The following is a 23,704-nucleotide window of genomic DNA, read 5'->3' on the forward strand; positions in this document are numbered from 1 at the left end:
TTTGAAATAATGAAAAATAAACTTCATATTGAAAAACGCGATATACAGAAGCGAAACGCGGTGTGTTCTATTTTTTTAAACTTTCGAGAGATGCCATAGATGGTGCTTATTAAAATATGGGAAAAGATCGTAAAATAATGACAATTATACGATAGATGTCTTTGGGCATATTGAATATATTATTATTTGTGATTATATAAATACGTCAACATGAAAATAAAAATTATTTTTCTTAAGAAGGTAGGCTTTAAATAATCGCCTACTATGGAGTCTTCGCCACTGTAAGGTAGGTTATTATTTGTGATTATATAAATACGTCAACATGAAAATAAAAATTATTTTTCTTAAGAAGGTAGGCTTTAAATAATCGCCTACTATGGAGTCTTCGCCACTGTAAGGTAGGTTACCACCCAGCAGTGGATCGACCCCATCTGAGACTAATCAGCATTTCAAGAGACTTCTACCAAAAAAATGTGAGTTAATATCAGTCCAATTCTGACATTAACCTGTTACTAGAGTAGGTACATAAGGTTGCCACACTTTAACACAGCCTCTTTAATCGACTGTCATGTCATCAGTGATAAAAGTCATACAATATAAAATAGAATGTACGAGGCATATCAGCTGTAATGGTGAATGACAGGAAAAAATGTGTGCTAATGGAAATTGACTGAGGACCGGGAACGAATTACCGAAACGTCGGAAGAAAACTGATAGCGAAAGAAAAAAATATTTCCCATACGTACAAAACATTGAACTATTTACTGAGAATTCTGTATTATAATCATATACGCAGATACGAATATTGAGCCATCTGTCATATAAACAAATCAATACTGACAGCATTACCCTTGTACTGGTTAGAATAAAATAAATAGAATTTTGAAGAAACGCAATCTTTTGTACATAAATAATTTTGAAAATACTTCTGAGAAAATTTATTATAACCAATAGAAAAAATCTTTTTCAAAAAATTAAGACACCCCGCAGGAATTGATACACTCTGTGTACTAGAATGTCCCTCTGTGGAGGACGAAACCGGTCCTAATCTATTGATTAAAAGTGGAATAAGTACTATAAAAAAATTGCGTTTCATTAATTTAATACAACAATACAATGCAGTTCCACCATGAACTAACAGTTAACAAAATAAAAGAAAAAGAAAAAAAAAGTTAATTATAATATTTAGAATAATATATATTATTTTTAACCTAAAACTCCGTCGGTTTAATTTATATCGTAGTGGCTTTTAAATCAGTCAGTCTCCACCTGTTACCTTCGCGTATCTAAAAGCACCACTGAGAACACCGGTATAAATAATAAAATTGGCTGAATTTAATTAATGAAAATCAGGAATCAAAGGCAAATAAAGTGCAAAATACGAAACTACCTATGTACAAGTCGTAATTTAAAGTATATAACATTGTTGATAATAGGTTTGATTACATATATATTTAAGAAAAAGAATAAAGGATATTTTTATGTAAGAATAAAGCACTGTTCTACGCGATTATTTTCATTTGAAACACAAGGTTAGTTTACAAAACTCATTCAGGTATGTGCCTACATAGATAGATCGCATTGTCCGCAGGGCGCAATACTATTATAGCCTGTTAAAGTTTGGCGCATATTTTTGGCTTGTCGGACATTTGCAATAAATCTTCAGCGGTGACAGGATTCGGGCATTTGAGAAAGAGGTAAATTCACGACAGGATTTCAAAGGAAGGAACGATTCCATTAATCCGATAACATGTATTATTCGGAATCGACAATGGCAGATGGAGAATTTTAAGGAAATACCTAGTAATGGAATGTAAGTATAAAACAACGTTTGGGGAGGTCTTTACTTTGTAGCAGATTTGTCCTACGAGAGAGTAACGTATACCTATATTAATTACAGAAAACTGTATTTTTGCGACTTGCTAATAATATGTTGAAATATCATAAAATACATTTATCATTTCAAATAGAGAACGTAAACGTTGATTGCAAACTTAAATGGAAAGTTTACCGAACATATTTTACTGTATAAATAAAACAACGTTTGGGGAGGTCTTTAATTTGTAGCAGATTTGTAATACGAGAGAGTAACGTATACATTAATTACAGAAAACTGTATTTTTGCGACTTGCTAATAATATTTTGAACTATCATAAAATACATTTATCATTTCAAATAGAGAACGTAAACGTTGATTGCAAACTTAAATGGAAAGTTTACCGAATATATTTTACTGTATAAATGTTTAGTAAACAACATTAAATTAACTTTTTAATTAACTATTATTTTTATTCAACGAATAATTCACAAGATTTAAGAATGTAACATTATAATTATTGAACATACATCAATTTGAAAACACTTCTGAGACAATATTATAACCAATAGAAAAAATCCTTTTTTTTTTTTTGAAAAAGAATGACACCCCAAAAACTATTAGCAAGTTCAAGTAAGTTACAACAAAAATCTTGAAGTGATCCGTGACGTCGGTTAGTAATTAAAGTAATATTATATCTCCTTTGATTTAAAATACAAAAAGCCGATTGCCAATAGTAGCTCAATTTGGAAAGCGCTTCAGAGAGTATTAATAGCTATTCGTTAAAATTTGTCACTATTAAGTATGTCGCCTTTAGCATAGTGGTCTATGTGCATGGGCGCGAAACCCGCGAGATGCAGGTTCGATTCCTGCGGGTATCATACTTTTTCAAAAAAGATTTGTTCTATTGGTTATAATATTTGTCAGAAGTGTTTTCAAAATTATTTATGTTCATTAAATTAACTGTATAATATACGAGTCTATAAAACAATAAGTTGAAAAAATATATATAAAACAGACGTCTTATGTACGAAAATATGGCTTTATTCTCAATTTTACAATGATTACGTTAATATTAATACTTCTTTATGATAATAATATATTTAACAAGGTCATAAAATGATTTCTTGGACGAGCAAAGGTTTTTCTTTTGTACCGTCTTTCAACGAAGGTTAGCGACCTGATTGTGGTGTACACCTCTCTATCTTGGGGCAGTAGTACCAGATTCCCGATGCCTGGGATCTTGAATTGGCCAAGATTCTTTCTCTCTACTTAAGCTTCTACTGCTCTCTACGCCATTGCGGAGAATATGACCGAATTATGAAGTTTTCCTGCGTTTGATAGTGGGTTGTAAGTTCCCTTGACTTATTGGCTTGTCTTAATATGAGATAGGTCATCGTGGTGGCATATACATATTTCTTAAAATATATCCAGATAGTTTAGGCTTACCACCTAGAGATATCCTTTTTCTTTTTTAATTTTCAATCCTTATATGGCATGTGGATCCTTAAGTAAAACGCCTGCGCATCTATTCTATACACAAGACTGCTTTCGGCCGCTATCTAGGGTAGGAAAGTATCCAAGTATTGGCACTTATTGTGTTATATTTATTTATTTTATATATTTAATATATTTTTTTTTATAATTATGTACCTTTTACTTTACTTTTCATACTGTTTTTATGATACTGCATATATTAATTTATTCTTTACACTGTTTCTTTGTTTTTAAATGTCATGGTTGTGAACGTCTTAAATTTGTAATTTGTAATGTTCACGGTATGTAAAAAAAAAAAAAAAAAAATGGATTGTAACAATCACAATAAGTTAGTTGTAATTGTTACAAAAGTGTTATGTTTAACTGCACCTCTCTTGGCTGTGATAAATTTTAGAGTGAGATAGATAGTTTTGGCAGTTCATATGGCTAACTAATTGTAATTGTTATAATACGTGTTAATATTTCGATACTTTCCTACCCTAGTTAGCTGCCGTAAAGGCCGAAAGCAGTCTTGTGTATAGAATAGATACGCTGGTCGTTTATAACCTTTAAGGGACCCCAAAAAATTAAAAGGACGTTTCATTTAAATGGACCATTACTGCTGCATCGCTTTATTATAAGTTTTAAGTATTAAGTACGAGTATTATAAGTTTTAAGTATTAAGTACGAGTATTATAAGTTTTAAGTATTATAAGTTTTATACTTAGATTAATGAAATATTTCACGTAATTTTATATGAAAATACATATATATATATTAATCTCCCGAGCACATTATGTACCCAGTGGCAGCAGGGTATAAATAAAGCGGCCAGCGAAACGTCAGCCGAGAGCTGCAATCGCCATGTCCGGAAAATCCGGTTCGCCGTGCTGTTCCGGTCGATTGCAATCGTAACAGAACAAACACCACTGGCAGGGCCGCAAGAACAGACCCGGATAGTAGACACCAATTAATGATTAAACAGCATCGATTCGTACACCCGCGACTTAGCAGTACTTAATTAATTTCGAAATTTTATCTTCGATCCACTTTCTAATTATCTGCCGTTCTTTATTTCCCACATACAATAATGATCCATACGTTGCAGTACAGTGCAATTAGTCCAGTGTGATTAAGCCATTCAAATAAACAACACCTAATCGAGTAGTGTAAAATAAAATAATAACATGTGTTACATACGTTCAATATTTTAAATCATGCCCCCCCCACAAGGGGTGACAGGGCTCTAGTCTGGTGGCCCGGCGTGGTGAGTTAACCAATTAAGTGTCATAAACACATACATCAAATTTACTCGAATAGTAAAAAAGTCGCCTATTTCACTTGAAGAATATTGATATAAAAAGTTGTAGCTGTGTGATGCAATTTGATTGATATAATTAAATGATAATTCACGCGTAGAATTTTATTTCATAATTCATTTAAGTGTGTTGTATCCTATCTAATAAATGTGGCTATTTATCCAATATGACAAAGGGTCGTTGTTTCTTGGTTACCAGATAATTGTCGCTAACAGTTCTCCATAATAGTGTCGATAACTCAATAATTCAAATGATTTTATTTAGACACGAAATGTCCTTAATTTCACCGCGGAATACAATTTTGGTAACACTACTGTAGAACATCAGACTGCCTTAACCTTAGCGGTATGTAGGGGGTCCGCCAAACATCCTGGCCTGGAGGCACGCTTCAGGATGTGGGGGTCATGGTTCAAATACAGTCGTAAACTTGTTTTTTATAATATTATGCAGATAGTGATAAACACATCATATAAGTTATCACGAATCTACAAAAAGAATGCAGAATCTCTCGAGCAGTTTAAAACATAATTGAATTAAAGTCTCTTTTGTTTGTATTTTCCAGTTAGTACTGAGTGATACTTACACTCCCATAGTGATAAAATTAATAATCTCACTAAATTCTTATAAAACCAGGGCCGGATCTAGGTTAATTCCACCCTTAAATCAAATAATCACGCTTGTATCATTAAAACTATAAGGCGCAATCCAAACTAATATCGCCCGCATGATAAGCATGTTGCTCCAGCAGGACTGGCGCATAATCCGCCCGCAATGGGAAAGTTAAGCCTTTGATGGCCCTAATCCGGACCTGAATAAACCCCCTAATAGGCGGCGAAGGGTCCGGGACCGACCCGCCCCCGCCACTGCCTCGATTTCAGCCCGCCGATATAAATCGTCCGTAATAAACAGGGAATAAATTTACGGGCGACATCGCATATAAATGTACAGCCAGTCACTGATAAAAAATTACCTTGTTATACGAACGTATTGAGAAAAAAATGATCAGCGGACCACTGTCTCGCTTCAACATTATTATGAAATCGTAAACGACAGAAAACATATACTTTTCTTAATAATAACGATGAAGAGAGTTAGCATTACAATAATCTCAAAAGATATTATATTAAAGGTGATAAGCCAAAAGGGGCGTAAAGATCAACTTGCAAAATAGATAGCAAATTGATAAAAATATTTTCCTGGTTTCATAATTATAATTTTGACTAACACCGTACGGTGCAGTGGCGAAAAGTGGAAGTAGGCTTTTAAGGTCCAACATAAATAGTGCACATTAAACTTCGTCAGTCATACGTATTTGTTTTTATTTTACATATGGAATTGGTTAATTAAAAAAAAAAAAAAAACCCTGCCTAACCAAACCGCTTTGAGCGATCCGACAAAATTGTGTACACTTTTTCATTCATACTTATTCGTTTTCAGTGAATTAAGAACATAATATTATTATACACGTTGTTGGTCACTTTCTTATAATTCATTAAGCCCTGGTTAAATAAAAAGATACTATATAAAATATTATTCTATCTATAAAATATCTACATTCTATCTATAATATAATTATATGTATGATTTATTATTTGGTTAGGAGATGAAATAAGGAACAGGCAGGGTAGGTTGGTTTAACTCCCAAATGAATAACTCAGAGTTTGGTGCGTGAATGAAATGAACCCTGGTTTTATTATCTCCTTCCAAATAAATATTGATTTAATTATTACAGATAAGTTTATAGATTATAATTTAGATGTGTGAAATCACGATAATGCGTTCTGATGAATTGCGAAGTTCGACCGGGCGGAGCGTAACGATAACCTTATGGTTAAATCTTTGATAACTGACTGACGATGTTGATTTCTTCTACTGAGTGTTTTATAGTGATTCGATACAATAGAAAATGCTGCTATCACTACTTGAATATTTTGATAATCATGCTTAATTGTGTAATGCATGATTCGTTTCGTAAAGTATAAACAATTGATTTCAATTTGAACAATTATGCAGTTTTAATTAATTGAGCAAGATTGATTTTCATACAAACAACTTTTGTACATACCATGGTAAACCTATATAGCATTATTTCTTAATTTGCGATATTATTGATTAATTGAATTATTATATTATTTTGCAAGATACATTGTAATTATAAATTAATTGTTTCCTGCCAAGTTATGCTGGATGGTAGGGTATTGACCGTACAAATATCATAATTATAGATATTTTATAGATAGATGAGTATTTTTTGACTATTATATATTATGGCTTGGGTTTGCAGGGTTTAATGAAAACAAATACGTATAGCTGACAAAGTTTAGTATGCACTATTTATATCGCATCTTAACAACCTCCCTCCACCTTTAATACCTACTGCTACGCTGTGAACATTTCGTAATTAGTAATGTTGACTTATTTAAATAGAGAGTATCCTATGGGACAGTACAAAACTCGCAACTAGTTGGAAATTAATAATTTCTACTAGCCAAATGTCCGATATTAAGTTAGCCACAACTGAGACGTTATATTATTAATAATATTAAACACATCGCTTGTGTTTCTTACTTGCATTAAGTCGCTGATGTTGGCAAGGTAAATTAAGTTGCTTAATAATGACCACATGCATAGTCAGACTGAACTGTCTTAATCTTACGCAGTCAAAATCGGCGAATTAGTAGAGCGACGTATTTAAGATTATTTCTAATATAACGTCTCAGTTGCGGCTAACCTAACGTCGAGATCTCTGCATTTGGCCCTGAGAGAAATTTATGTTCGATGTTAATTAAAATTCTTGGAATACCTATCATTAAACATATTATCCAAAATTAAGGTGTTATGCTAATGAAATCCAAAACGATCACATAATAAGTATTGATTGGTTTTGGTAAATAATTATACTAACACAAGAATACTGAAGTAAGAAAAGCCTTTAAACAATTTCATTATTATTTATAATATATCAAAGAAAGACATTAATTTAAAAGGATTTAAGATTTTCGCATCCAAAACAATATACGAATAAAGATGAAACATTCTATCGGTCTTTGTCCTGAGATTACAGATCGTTTCAACTAACGATTCCACTCACGTATTAACCCCAGTTTACAATCTATGTAAAACAAACAATAATCTTAAAAACATGAAAGTTTATCGTATTTCAGTTCACTATTTAAACTTTACGATTTGCTTACCTATAATTCAGACGGAATATAGTTCTGACAATATGCATTTTTTAATAGTGTATCTACGAGAGTAAGATAGATTACCTTCGTTAGAAAACTTATTCTGGGATTGAACGAAGGGAAGAAGGTCGACCTTTCGAAGACTATATCCAAAGACGTTGAATAAAACCGTATTTATACAGACATTTATTATGTGAAGCTGAAAAAAGGTTACTAAGACTAAAGATTTAATTTTATAGCTGCAAGTAATTTAGTATTGCAGTAAACTTCAAACTATTATTATTCGAATTTGCCAAAAAGAGAACTATTTGGTATAGAAAAATCTGTAAGTCATTCGGTAGGTTGGGCCGATTATGGCCCAAATCCCACCCTTAAACCCGCAAAAATATATCAAACCGACCATCCTTATTATTATTTTCATCCAGGCACTTAACAAGCACGGGTCAGTGATAGCCCGTGATTTAATGACAGTGAGTTAAGTCAACTTGCAAGTGTGGCCATCGTTTAATCAAGAATTCAATACGAGTCTCCATACGAGCTCAGTAAATAAGAACATTTTTATTCAAGCCGTGTTACCGATACAGGATGTTCTGATCATTCATACAAACGTTATCATCATTTATATTAGCCCAAGTGTAACAGTGAGAGTGACACTCCAAAACTATTTACCTACTAGTGCGTGATTGCATGATCCGGGACCAGTCTTAGCGTGTGCCAGCCCTCTGAACATCTCCTTCAAAATTACAGTTCACAAAAGCTGAACCACAAACTTTGCACTGTTAGTTGTCAACCGTATGAAGCGAAAACCGCAAGTATTCAATACAATTTGAGATTCTTGAAATAGAGTTAAAGAGAGAAATAGAAAATATAATATGCATATCATTATTATCGGGTCTAGGACGATTTGGCACCGGACAACTGGACGTCACGGAATTCAAAAATAAATAGACGTTAGGTACTTATAGGTACTTTAAAAAAATATATTCAATATTAGTATTTATATTTCAATGATTATAATATTATGATTTAGTAGTTGGTGAGAATGTAAATATGCATACGTAAACAATGATTTAATCGTGCATATGTTTAAGTTCCAACGAAAAAAGAGTTTTTTATTTTATATAAAGCCTTAGGCATGGTAATTCTCAATCCGCGATAAAGAATACAATATTATGCTAAGAGTAAAATAAATTCAAACTACTAAGTAGTAAATAGATACTGATTAAAATACCTCGTCTACACGTGTCTACGACAGCGCGGCGTCCAATTGTCCGGAGGCCAGTCGTCCCATTCCTTTATTATCTATATAATTAATTGAAGTATCACTTTACTTTTATTAATAATGCGGTTTTATAACTTTACTACAAAAGGAATCACTAAACGAAACATAGTCTACTTAAACTTGATACGATTCAGAATTCGCAGGTTGGCTGTAAAGAATGGGAATCTAATTTCAGAGAATGTCTTTTGTTTTCTAAATAAAAAAGAGCAAGCTATAAGATTGTATAAAGCGATTTGAAAGAAATTGAAGCCGGGATGGATCATCTGATTCTCAATAGACAATGAATAAAATACTTCCAGATCAACTATATACCTATATCTTATGTATAAAAGTAGGTATGTACCTCATGAATAATTATATGCGATGATTAAAATATAAAAATGTATCATATAATTAATGAATACTCTGGCGAATAGATACATATATTTATATTTTGGAGGCGCAATTGCATTAGTATAGCAGAAAAGAAACGGTTGTGTAGTAGTAGCAGTGAAACAATAAAAGGCGAGGTAATCGTAAGGTTAAATACAAACTAAAATTTAGCTTTTTTTAAAAAATAAACTATTTTCTTTTATTCAACGAATAAGACACAAGATTTCAGAATGTAACATTCTATATAATGAATATATATAATTTGAAAATCTTCGTTTAATTGGTAAAACATACTGGCGCGAATCTAGCAGATACAGGTTCAAGTCTCGTGGGGTGTCGTATTTTTTCTTCTTCTACAAAACGATTTTTTCTAGTGTGTATATGCATGAGATGTTTTCAAATTATGAATATTTTAAAATTTAGCTAGAAATGACGACGTCCTATATAACCTTAATTAAAAAATTATAAAGATAGTTGTCATTATGGACGTAATTTAAAAAAAATTCGGGTCGGTTGGTGAACCCAATGCTTACGGGCCTTTTTAATTAATTTTTTAATTAACGTGTTAATTTGCATTTTAAAAGCAATTAGCAAAAACACAATTTTGTGCGGCATTGGGTTTTAATTGGTAAAACTCTCGCCCGAAACGTGATAGATGTGGGTTCGAACCGTGTACCTACAGATCAATATTATTTCAAGGGTAAAGATCCAAATTATGAAATAACCTTAGAAATTAGAAGCGTATCACGATTAAAGTGTCAATTACATTGAGCTACTGTACGAGCTGTTTGTTGGCGAATTTACAATCTGCCTGTAAAGTCGCCCAGTGTAATCATCAAACAAGCTAACAAGCAGATTGTAAACACTCTACCGATAAAAGTTGAAAGCCGGTTAACTTTACACGCTACACGCCGGCGTGTGGGCCTACTGCGTCTGCGTAGTAGAGCGCAGTAGCAACCTCCCGGTGAAAAACAAACTACGTTTTGTCAAAATAGTCTCTGACTTGTGGCTTCTCAGCGAATGGAAAGTTTTGTGTGTCATCATCATAATCGCAGTAGCTGAATCGCCCGCTATTAAATTCGCCAACAAACACCTCGTAAAGTAACTCAATGTAATTGACGCTTAACGTAGAAAAGCTCGTAGCATCGAAACAAGCCTTGCCTATACTATTTTTTTTCCAGATTTAATATTTAGCTAGTGTTTACGCCAATTTCCAAATCCAAACGTCATTTTCACACCTTCCGCGTGTATCAACAACACACGTATGTGTGCACAAAAATAAGTCTCAATTGTGTCAACATAGAGATGAGTACCCGAGGTCCCACACTTCTGTCACTCCTACTTCGAATACAGTCCACTATTTTAGAAGCAGCTAGATGTACTTACCCTTTTAAAAAACGAATATAGTATATGGCGTTAAAGTTAACATTTTTGACACTACAGGAATAAAATTATTACAGACGCTTAGCGTTGACCATACCGTTGTTAATTTTATGTAAGTAGTAGAAATGGTAAAAGAAAAAGAATAGAATTGTAAGCATTAATTAAATATCAATGTGAAATTATTGCTTAAGAAATAGGTAATTCAATTTATTAGTTAGTCCAATAACCAACCCTTTGACTGGGAGAGGTAACCAATTCGGAATCGCGCCCGAAATACCAAAACAACAATAACTCATTAATTCGCTTTTCAAGGAGTAATATAACCGAAAGCGGGTGGGTGAGAATCCTTCGCTCGGCGCTAAATATTCAATATTCCTGGGCGGGAATTTCTCACATGACAAAGAAGCTGGATTCCCCGCGTCAAACATGATTGTATATGCGAATGCGGGGAATTTGGGGAGAATCGTCAAAAGCCTTAGCGATCAATTTGGATTCCTCTTTCGCCTATTAATACGGAGGGCTGCGGGATTAAGGTATTACTAATAGGGAACGCGATACCTAAATTGAACGCAAAACCTCGCGGGAAAAATTCCGGAAATATTTTCTTTATACACTGAAATGATAGAACTTAGAAATATAAGAACATTTGAATAGCGTGATTGATTTCAGATATTGATTTTTTCATCCAAGATAAATAAAGAAATTATAGGTAAGATAAATTTTACGGTAAAACGTCACATCGAAAGGTTGAATTTAACGATTTTTGTATATAAATTATGTACGTGTTAAAATTTAATGTTTAGCAACTTGAGCAAAAGAGAAGGACAAAAGAAATAATGAAATTTTATTGACTGTATTTTTAGTTCTCTGTGAATCCTCCTATGTCTGATATTTACGTTTTCGGTAGTTTTCTTATGTTTAAATGGTAATATCGGTATCTTGAGTTCATGAGTTTGTTGTTTGTTGATGACTTAAAATTCTTCATGGAAGTTGTCACCTTGGACGATTGTCGTCAACTGCAACTTGCTATTATAGATAATTTAGATTGGGGCAGGCGTAACAAACTGGACTTCAATATCGATAAATGCAATATTTTATCGTTTACTAAAGCCTCATGAGTATTGTTTTTCCAGTATTCTCGCGAATATCATCTGTACGGGATCCTGGCATTACGTTTGACAGTAAGCTGACATTTATTTAGTGGTCATATGGATACCATTTGTAAAAAGGCGCTAAAAATGTTTGTCTTTGTCTTCCGTATTTCCCGGGTTTTTTTTTGATGTTACGGTACTAAAAATTCTCTATTACTCCTGAGTTAGAAGCAGACTTTAGAGTGAGTCTATTGTTTGGGCTCCGCATCAGTTGAAGTAAAGCATTATGGTAGAGAGGTTCCATAAGACATTTTTGAGACTCCTTTACTTTCGGCTGTATGGATATTATCCGTGGCTCCAACGTTGCACGTCAAAGATTCTGGATCTAAAACAATAACTTCGTTTGTGGCGGTCAATTGTTCGCGAACCTCAATACAAACAGTGGTTACCCTGTGCCGGTGCTACGACGGCGTAACTCTGCAGTCGTAAATAATTGTATTTCGCAGAACAGGTTTATTATTACTATTACGTTAACAACTTGTTTGCGCAAACAATGACAATGTTTAACTACCTGCCAGATAAGATATGCTTTTCGAATTTAATTTAACCCTTACAACCCTCACAGAGAACGCTGCATACGTGACGTTAATGGTGGTATTTAAAAAAATAGTTTTAAGTTATTTTACGAATCAACGAACACGTAACCCTTTTATTGTTTAATACAGTACTTTTTTTAGTCTTATAAAACTGTGGACATTACTTAAAATTGTACAAAATATAAAGTAAAAATATTAAAATATGAAAACATGTAGTAATATCTGAAGTAATTACCCGGCATCTGGTGTGTACACAGAAAAATGGTATGGGAACGCATGTAACGGTCCATTTAAAAAAAGCGTAATATAACAAATTTATTGGTTAAATTTTATCAAAAAAAAAATGGACCAAATTCCATAATTAGCCGATGCCACTGATTTCCGCTCTTACACCGCCTGTAACTTACCGCGCCTCGTCGTGTCTACAGAATATCCTCACATTTTTCAGCATACAACGTGCCCAGACATTCTATAGTCTGCAAATATAACCACTGATGGGATGCTTATCCATGAATCGCTGCGACTTATCGTAATCACGAGTGGTAATTCTGTTTATATTAGATGGTCCTAAATATTTGAATAATAAATGTCCGTTTATGTCATCAGCGACTCGTTGTCGCGTTTATTATACATTTCGTATGGGCATAATGAAATAATATATTATTTATAATTTATATTATATCGTTACATAACTAAGTAATATTCCATTCACCTAAATAATTTGTGTTTTTTTCATTAGGCTCTCATATAGACCCTCTAATGTGGGCGTCCGCTCTGCTTGTGTCTGAATACATACGATGTCGATAATTTGAATAAAAATAAATAATATAACACGCTTAGCATTTCACGTATCGGAGCCGGGCGTCGGTTAGTAATTAAGGTAATTAATATTCCTTTAACACACAAAAACCGATAGTCAATAATAACGCAATTTGATAAGCATTTCATGTATGACCTACTAGTTTAAATTGTCGTAATTATATAGGAGGCTCGTAGCATAATTGGTTAATGCACAGATTGGCGCGACACCAATGGTTATACGGGTTCAAAGCAGTCGAGTTTCGTATTTTTTTTTACAAATAAGATTTTTTCTAGTGGGTATATATATCTGAGGTATTTTTAAGTTATGTATGTTCAACATTTAAATATTTGGTACCTCTGAATAACGTTCTTCAACTTCACCGTCGGATGATTCCAGATACAAGTATGTGTTATCTATAGTATTTCTGTCATTGATGTTAATATTGATTTAATTTTAGCAGATTCCAAAATGTAAACGAAATTTTTTGTTCGAAGCAATTTAGTTTCACTCGAAAATTGGGTAGATATTTAAATAACCTACGTAAATAAAAAAAATCGCTTTGTTTGCTGAACGTACTTTTAATTCAATTAAAAGTTGCATCCACATTCAATTATTCATTACGTCACTCTGGCGGTGGAACTGAAAATAACAAAAAAAAACGCTGGAATATTGCCGCGCTTTTCAAACTTTTATTCAAAATTAATCTCGTATTTTAGTTTCTTACAAATGGGTATTAACTGCTGATAAACTAAAATGTCCGTGAAGTCTACAGAAGTCATGGAAAATGTACTGGTTAATAGAAAATTATGGTTTATGTACGCAGTAAAATTGTAATCTACACATATGTGGGGTTCGATGTGAGTTACCACTGTGGGAGTCGTTGACGTGTCGTGGGTCATGGTGTTCAGGATGATGATGAGGAAGTCGAACATGGATGCAGGAGCGAGGTTTATTTGCAGCGTAACGGTCGGTACAATAGTATGTTACAGTAGTTATGTTCCAATATGATACGGATCCGAGGTCCGCATTTCGGTACAATGAGATGTTGTGCGGGACGATACGAAGATTGAGATAATAACAGACCAGAAATGTATATTCGAGTGACATTATTGTTCGCTATTTATACAATCAAAATAATATTCTTTTTATTGAAATAATCCAGTCAGATATTATCTGGCGTTTGCGTTAATGGATGACTGACTAAGTGAAAAACGGATATACGGAATTTATTATTGCGGTCAGCTCCTTACCGAGTTTGCTATAATTTGACACTACGGAAAATTGATTTTAATTTGTAATTATATATTTCTATACATGTACACACAGTCATACACCCAACAATGCCTTTTCCAATTCGGGAAAATAATTGCATGCAGATCTTTCATTGAATTCTCCAACCGCCACACCTTAGGAGTCCCAAGACTGCTTCGCCCTTATAATGCTTGACTGACTGATCGGTCCATATCTATAATCCACAACATTGAATATCGTGACGCTCACTTTAGTCGTGCGATTTTGAAGGTTGATAATATACAGTCCCCTAAATACTTATTTGTACACGTTATATAATATACTTATTATTTTTTCACTGATACAAAAATTAGCAGCAGAATTTCTGCTGCACATCCAGCGTTTTGACTCACATGACAAATCGCAGTGACATATCTGATCTTTGTGTTCTGGGATAGCAGCTCAGATTTTTAGAAGATCCCAACGTAGTATTTATTGGCAGTTTGTTTCGGTATTATGTGCCAATATCATTGTCGGTTGTAACAAATGGACAATGAACGATATTAAACACCTTATATTGTTAATATCGTAGGGACCAAAATGGAAATGGCTAAGATAACTCATTGCTCGCCAACCGTAGAAGACGGGACTAAGAGAAGAGAAGAGAAGGGAAGAATATAAAAATGACAATAAATGCTATCACTCTGCTGATAGAAGGGGTGTGTAAGGTTCAACTTCAGAACTTGAAAACTTGTACACTATGACTAAAGAAAGAAAAGCTCCGACAGAAAATCAGGGAATTTTCACTGCCCATCACAATAAAACACAAAACAGTCTTACGTCTGTTTACACAAAGATGAACTTATTTGAATTCAGTATACTATTTTGTTTCCGAGCCTACATTAGTACGTATGGATCCTGGAATACTTTTGTCATGGTTTTGTGATGCCTTTCATATATGCATCAAAGTGAAAAACGTTAAAACACGTTGGCGAATCTAGAGAGGCAAGCCTGTGACTATTTGGGAACCGCCGCGATAATATGCATTATAAACGCCATTTTGAATTGTTAAAAATTAGTCCAGTACAGCCAACGGCGGCGAAATTAATTTCTCGCGCTTTTTCGATCAGCGTCGCGCGTGATTGATTGGACGCAGGACTGGGCAGAGTGGCCATTTTGACGACAGTTATTGTTCGATGAAAAACACATAAATTTGAATACAGAATTGTTCGAACCTAGTTAAAAGGATGTTGTAGAAACGTTAAGGTAAAATAGAACAATGGTACTCAATAATTTGGTGACGCTCACACATTAACACTGATGAAGAGGATATGATAACTTGTCGTTTTTCTTCCGAGAGTCTGAATTTCTGTAATAAATCTAATGATATTCAAGAAAACTGTTATGGAATAAGAAAACTTATATTAATTGATCATGTAATTTATTAATAAAGGCTGCGCCAAACCATTTTATTAGCGAGTAAAGGTGGTAACATGAAGTATGTTAAAATTATAAAACATGTTGTGAGCCCTTTGTTCGGGAGTTGATATCCGGGAGGCGAAGGCTGGACCGTCTATCCGCCGGAGCTCCCGCGATTTGATTGTCGATCTCTGGAATGCCGAATCGTTAATTAAATATTTTAATTATTAAACTGCCGATGTTGATGGTGTAAAAATAACTCGTAATAAACTAATATAGACTTATGTCACAATATGTTTACGAGTTCATTATTGCCGCAGTAGTTGGCATGCGGCGCTCCCTCCACCTTTGCGTTTTCATGTTGGGCTAAGGCTTCCTTATGAAGCCGTTCCCTAACAAAACCAAATAGAGCCTTTTTTAATAATTATATATAAGTTACACCCACGATAGCCACGCGGCTTAAGCGTCGACCTATAGCATCGTAGGTGTTAGGTTCGAATCCAGGGTCTGGATAGTACACATATTATTTTTCAATTTGTGTATGAGTCTGAGTATGGGCCTAATAAGTTGAGTTGCCGAACTGGCTGACATCCATTACTCGTAAAAACTAAATCTGTCAATACAAACCTCCACTCTGTGGATGCCCATAATATGATTTTATTAGGATCGGACATGATCGAAAAAATATATATATATGAGCACAACGTTTCTTAAACCTTAAAATAATTTAACAATGTATATGGATTACAATAAAACAAGCAGTGTAATATAAATGTTCTTGAAATCATTTTAAAACCAGATACAGTTGAAATTTTTGGAAGGATGCAGTTGTGTTTTTTTGTTTAAATGTAATCATAACATAAAAACCGAGGAAACAATCGATTTTGCGAAAAATAGTCGCATTTGAAACCATATACAATATCTACAAACAAGTATTTTCAGCCATTGGTTTTAGAACGACTCCATTTTCTTCTCGGCTGATAAGGGTTTTAAAGTGGATTTTGAAAAACGTCCACCCAAGTCACATTAAATCGATTATTTCTGTATTTCTCATAATATTCGTATGTATGTTAAATTTAAAGTTCTTTATTGGCAAATCCATATTTTCTCTTAGAACACTTTATAATTATTAAAACTACCTAAATGTTGAATATTGTCCGTATGTTTAAAAGGTTGACTATCCCAGCAATATCTCTCGATTAAGACCGAGGGTGGTACGGGGCGGGTTTGGTGGAGGGACTTTAACTATCCCAGCAATACATTACCGTTGGATTTTTTTTAAATATTAATAACCATGCCCTGCTTTTTGGTACAAGGTAGTTGGGTGGGTTAGTTGCATGTTAGTTGATGTGGAGCTAATTAGGTTCCTCCATGTATGTCTTTAATTTTCTTTATGGCCAGGATTAAATATTTTGTGTAGTGTTCTTGAGTTGTTCTATTGCTTAGTACTTCGTGAGGCTTTTGGAGGTCAATTTCATAATAATGCTGTCTACATCGAGTCCTGAGAGTCCATCGCTTCCTTTCTAGTATAGGGCAGTCGTTGATGACATGCCGCACAGTTTGAGATGTGTTGCCGTCACATGGACAACAGTAATCATCCCTCAATTTAAAACTTTTTAGATAAGCTCGCACCGCTCCGTGGCCTGTTAGTATCTGTGTGATATTTTTAAGTTCCTGACAAGAGTGATGGCACAGTTTATGTTTGGAATAAATTTCTGCGTTATTGATCCTGTAGCGGATGTTGTGTATCTGTGGTTCCATAGCTCTATTGTGTCTTCGTTTAGTTTTTGTTTTGCGTAACTTAGAGGGAAGTGTGTGTAGGTTAAAGGTCTTTTATCTGTTGTGGCTTGTTTAGCGTATTTATCAGCTTCCTCGTTTCCGGCTATCCCTGTGTGACTTCTTATCCAGAAGAATCTAAGGTTTGTTCGGTACTGTTCGGTTATACGGAATACAGCGGAAAACCCATTTTGAAAATAGCCGATAAACTGGATTATTTGTTAGGTTAACCTAACCAAACCTAACCTAACCTAACCCAACCAAACCTAAACTAACAAATAATCTAGTTTATCGGCTATTTTAAAAATGGGTTTTCCGTTGTATTCCGTATAACCGAACAGTACCGTTTGTTCCTATCATTCGATAGTGTTAAAATGTCTCTTACTAGTGGGTGTGTGGATGATGGGTTTTGGATAACCGTTGCATTAAACGCAGTGGAGTCGTGGAAGATTTTTACTATTGGCTATATTTTCTCATGATTGTTTTCAGAATTATGTATGTTCAGTAATATAATTGTTCATATTTCACTCGCGACTCTGAACTATCGTGCCGAATGGTCGGTAAAAGTAGCCGAGTGTTAATTGTAATTAAGCCACTGTAAGGCAGATGATAATATAATAAAAGTGCATGTTTATATGTATACTTATATGTAATTAGTACACAATGAATAGAAATGTACCTACATAAAACATTACAATTACTAATATGTAACAAGCTCAACTACCCTGCGCGCCTGTAGCAAATAACCAAACAGACACGTAGTCACATTATTATGAGATGACGTTTTTTTTTTAAAAAAGGAACGAAATTGGAAAACATTTGAAAATTCGAAATTCGAAACGGCTAAATAGCGGGAAAACAATTACAGTCAATTAGTTGACGCGACCGAGCGGAAAAATATGCAAATAAAACGTACTGCTGACGTGCCGGACGTGCCTAGTATTTTTCATTATATTATGCACGTGCTTGCTATTCCTTCTTCGTTTGTTTGTTTTTTGTATTTATTTACAACCCCAACAAATAAACAGAGAAAAGCGCGGGACGAATTGCGCATTTAATTGCCGATTGGAAACAAAATGAAAGAGAAAATAATAACATGTTCATTTTGTAGTGTATGTAAACGGATGACTCGTTCAAATGTACGAGCACAATATTAGGGGTTTCGTTTGCCTCGAGCGAATATTGAACGTTGTAAAATAAAATAAAACAAAACAATCGTGCGTTATCAGATGAATACATGGGGTCCTAAAAGACAAAATATTTTCTAAGCTTATTAACCAAATTAATTAAATAAAGTAATACTTACTTTGATTTAAAATACAAAAGCCGATCGCCAATAGTAGCTCAATTTGGAAAACGCTTCAGTGAATATTAAAAGCCATTAGTTAAAATTTGTCGCAATTAAGTATGACTCATTTAGTATAGTGGTCTATGTGCGTGGGCGCGATACCCGAGAGATGCAGGTTCGGTTTTCTATTGGTTATAAAATATATTTTTCAGAAGTGTTTTCAAAATTATGTATGTTTATTAATCAAAGATGTTGAAAAAACTTTCTACAGAAACATACAAAAGATTCACCGATAATGTTAGTTATAAGTCATTGCAGAGAACTTCACACTACTGATGACATTTGTTTTTCAATTTGCAGGGTGCGTAATAGTACAATCCGTCACGACAAGTAGATAAGATGAAGATGCCGAAAGGCGAAACACGGGTCGCAAAAAAAGACTCGTATAGAATAGTATAAAACTTAAATTCATTAGAATTTAAAATCAAATTCCACCAAGTTTACCTATGTAATGATAGGTATGGGTTTACGTAGGGTGTTGATTTATATTTTTCCACTTATTAAAAACATGGATTCAGGGACATTGTAAGTAAGTTGTATTTCGCTTGACAAGTAACAATTAATTATTAATAACATTTGTAAACGCACGCTTTGGCGCAAAAAAATGGCAAATCGTATTTAGAGGCGACGTTCAAGGTTCAAGGGTAGGTTACCGACTGACTGTCCCGTACCTACTCTCGATCCTTCGTCCGCCCAGAAAACAGATAACGGTAACATTCTTTTCGTTCGTTTCGCTGTGCGTGCATCCTGGTCTAGCCTTGACTCATTTACAGTTACAATAATATCATCATATTCCCAACTCTGTCGATTATAGGATTTTTGATGGGTGATTTAGGCATTATGATATTTGGTATCAGTAAGAAATCGGGAGTATAAGGAGTGTTTTCCATTGATGATGCCAATTGGAATGGAAATGCATGTGCTCAAGTAAACTGTCGTATATCGATATATTTGACTTAGCTGAGTTTAAAATGTAGCAATTATAGTTGTAATTTTAAAACATATGCACGAATGATTTTGAATTGACATAATATAGAGTTACCACTCAATTATACTATTACCGGACAGCAATACTCGAGATCAATTAATTATATATTAACAATGTCCAATTACCAGTCCCGATGTGCATGTTTGTGGCAATAACATACTACCGTATTCATAGTCTGTTATAATAATTAATTTCACGTGTTGTCTCATGTAATTAGGGCGAGATTGTTTCGATGCTACTCGAGTCTATCAATCAGAGAGCACCTCGCGTTTACAGGTGTGCACACTGACAGACAGATCTTATTGTGTAAAGCAGGTGTATTCAACCCGCGGTTCTGTCGCCTGCGGCGCAGGATAGGTAGTGATGCGGCCCGAATAAGTGCACTAAAACATATTACGAGCATATGCTGTGTAGTTTTGATGTTCGGCATTTACAGTTACATATTATTCGGAAAATCGACTTACAGAATTTTTTTGACTTTGTCTCCTTATTGAACTTCACTGGGATTCTATCCTACCAGATAATGTTCCTATCTTCACCATTACGCCATATATTTATGTCACGGTTTTTTTGGAGCACGTAAATTTATGCGCAACAGTTTTAAAGGGTGAAGCACACCACGAGTAAAATCAGAACAATAATTACAAGACAAAAAGAACTTTTTATATACGTTTTTAAATTTTCTGTTGAATCATATAAACTTGACTTGACTAGCTTAAAACGATCAAAAAAATTTGTACTTGATAGAAATACTGAATAATGAAATGTCATTTCATATTGATTTCCATGGTAACGCACTGTCATGTTATTTTCATGACACACTATTTTTATGTTGACAACACTACGCAAAAAATGGACAGGAGCACGCCGGATAGTTCGTACGCAGTTCGTCGAACTATTTCCGGCGCTAAAAACATAAAAGCGGCTTGAGAACAGAAAGGCGAGCGGCAAGGAGGCTCTCAGTTTTTAGCCTTCAAGTGAAGCAGACGTGTTTCTCGAGTTCCAAGTCCCGGGAACCGGGGCACATGGCCTTGATGTCCTGACGTTTTGGAGACGTTGATGAAAGCCCACTGAAGAACGTCCCCGACAGGCCAGGAGATCGAAGGTACCCCCATGGACCCGGCACGTTCAAGGACCGCGATGGAAACTGAAGAGCATATTTTTTATATTTGGTATTGATTTTTGTTCTTTTTATGTTACGGTCCACCAAAGTAGCCTTTGATTCGAACTAGCTTTTGATTTTAATTCTACCTATGTCTGAATATTATATCGCGTTAGGCGCTCGAATTCATTTGATAAATAATTATACAATTTTATACAATGTCGCCCGCAAGGTAAACTCATTCATTAATTATACATTTGTTGAAATTTCTCTACTTGCTTTTTATTTAATTATCCTTATCACTATTGTCTCTATGCATCATCATAGAGTGGCGCTCAAACCGAGATCATCATTTTAATTCCATTTATATGTCTTTCATTATTATAGCTACCATCGAATGAGTGAAGTAACCGGACAGGTAACTGAGGTCCGAGAGGTAAAAGTCAATCTATCCACGACCCTGCATCTTTCCCCGAGTCTCATGCTATCCCTATCCGATCCCATCTCCACGCACCATACCCAGGCGCACCTGCCTACATACTTCCCTTCCAATTCCCTTCCTATCCATACAATCCTACCCACCTCCCATATCCATACCTATTCCTCATACCCCCACATAAATCAAACCATGATAGCACGTATATATTATTAATAATTTAGTAACCCTAGCAACCAATAATGGTATTGAAATAACTTTTTATACAAAACAGAATTAACTAAAAATGAATTCAATTCTACTTAAATATGGCTAAAAGTATTAAAAATGCACTGGCATCGTGTTCTGATATATTCTAAAAGTTTCAAATGTCTAGCTAGTCGGGAAGTTAGTTAAAAATCGATTGCAAGATTTGTACGGGACAAACAACCACCGGACAAATAAGAATACGAACTAAGAAAAACGTTGTAAAACTATCTGACGAGCATCTTGAGAACTCACTGAGAATAATTACGACTGCTACCATCAAACCAAACACTGATGCTTTTGTTAAAAAAAAACGTGAAATATCGAACTTGTTTTATATTATCTCTATTTCTTTTATTTAATTACATCATTATATAAAAAAGATACCTATAAGTAATTAATATAAAATTACCCGCAACATTTGTTCTCTGCGAACAATTATTTTTAAATGTTTAACTTGTTCTGCTAATAAAAAAATGGTGTGTGTACGCGCGTTAGAAGTTATACTTCTTTGGCGTAACAAAACCTGTGACAAACTAGATTATTTATCTTCTTAAATTAGACACTCAAGAAAAAGGACCGCTTATTGGAACGCCGTTGGTTTATTTCTATACCCTTTAATTTATATTACTAAATTATATATTGGTTTCTCGTTGATTTTATTTTTAAGGTAACAACTGTCACTCTGACGTTTCATAGTTTATAAGGAATTGCAAATGCCCGACAATAATAAATTCGCTGCCCAGGCAAAGGAACAATTCTAAACTATAATATTATACTGTATAATCGTCACGAATACAGTATCATACTGTGGCGTAAAGGTAGTGCGTTTGGCTGATAACCGAACGATCGGTCGTTCGAATCCAATCGAGTGCGTTTTTTTTCGTGTGAAAAATAAATTATGTGTTACATGCCAAAAATACACTCTGATCTGATTTCCCAAACGCGCCAAAAGAAGGATAACTTCAAAAATGTTCTACATCACTCGTGTACAATGTATATATTATTATATATTCGAGAGAAATTAATTAATTGGGTCATATTACATACATGGCAGCCAGGATTATGTATAAAACAATATGTCAATCAAAATCCGCTCTAGGTATGGTGTATCTATCCAGCCATGCATGTATAATAATATGATTAAAATGATTTTATTATGCAATAAGTATATTATGTCAGACTTCACTATTATATATGTACATTGCCACTAGACTAACATTTTGAGTTTTATTTAGTTTATTTTATATGTATATTAATGTGTTTTAATGTATACAAAGCGACGTTTATGGTTGTTGCAATGAGTCGAGTAGATTTTGTGATTTTAAATTCTTGCGATGAAATGGTGCAATATATTTTAAGGTACTTTCGACTAGCACAATATGTTATGTTGCACAAACCTTCAATAGGTAATCGATTAAACATTCAATAAGAAATGTTTGATATTTATCAATTTTGTCTATATAAACAATTTTAATTGGTGTCTTCGTGGTTGGAGTGTTAAAAAACATTTAAGCGATTGATGAAGAAAAAAAATCGGTGCGTGTTTATGTACGCGCGTTAGAAGTTACACTTATTTGGCGTAAATTTTAATTTATTTATTATGAAGGTTTTAATTAACTTGTTAAATAAAACACTCGAGAAAACGGCCAATTATTGGAGTGCCGCTGGTTTAAAATTATCTTGTTGCTTCATTCCATGTTTATTAATATTATTTATTATTATATTATTAAATTACACACTTAGAAAAGGAGTCAATTATTGGAGCGCCGCTGTTTTAAAATTATTCTATTTCTTCATTACGTAATTATTAATATTATTATTTTAATTATCTTGT

General features: G+C 34.0%; 1 protein-coding gene across 1 annotated transcript in view; it reads right to left on the reverse strand.

Annotated features, from left to right (window-relative positions):
* The window catches only part of Appl (amyloid-beta-like protein), a 680,402-nt gene that overhangs the window by 49,019 nt on the left and 607,679 nt on the right, over positions 1–23,704 (reverse strand). The gene's annotated exons all lie outside the window — the stretch shown is intronic.

This window comes from Rhyacophila brunnea, unplaced genomic scaffold (genome assembly GCF_057557595.1).
Source record: "Rhyacophila brunnea isolate RB1 unplaced genomic scaffold, BYU_Rbru_1.0 scaffold_21, whole genome shotgun sequence".
In the NCBI taxonomy this organism is placed as follows: domain Eukaryota; kingdom Metazoa; phylum Arthropoda; class Insecta; order Trichoptera; family Rhyacophilidae; genus Rhyacophila; species Rhyacophila brunnea.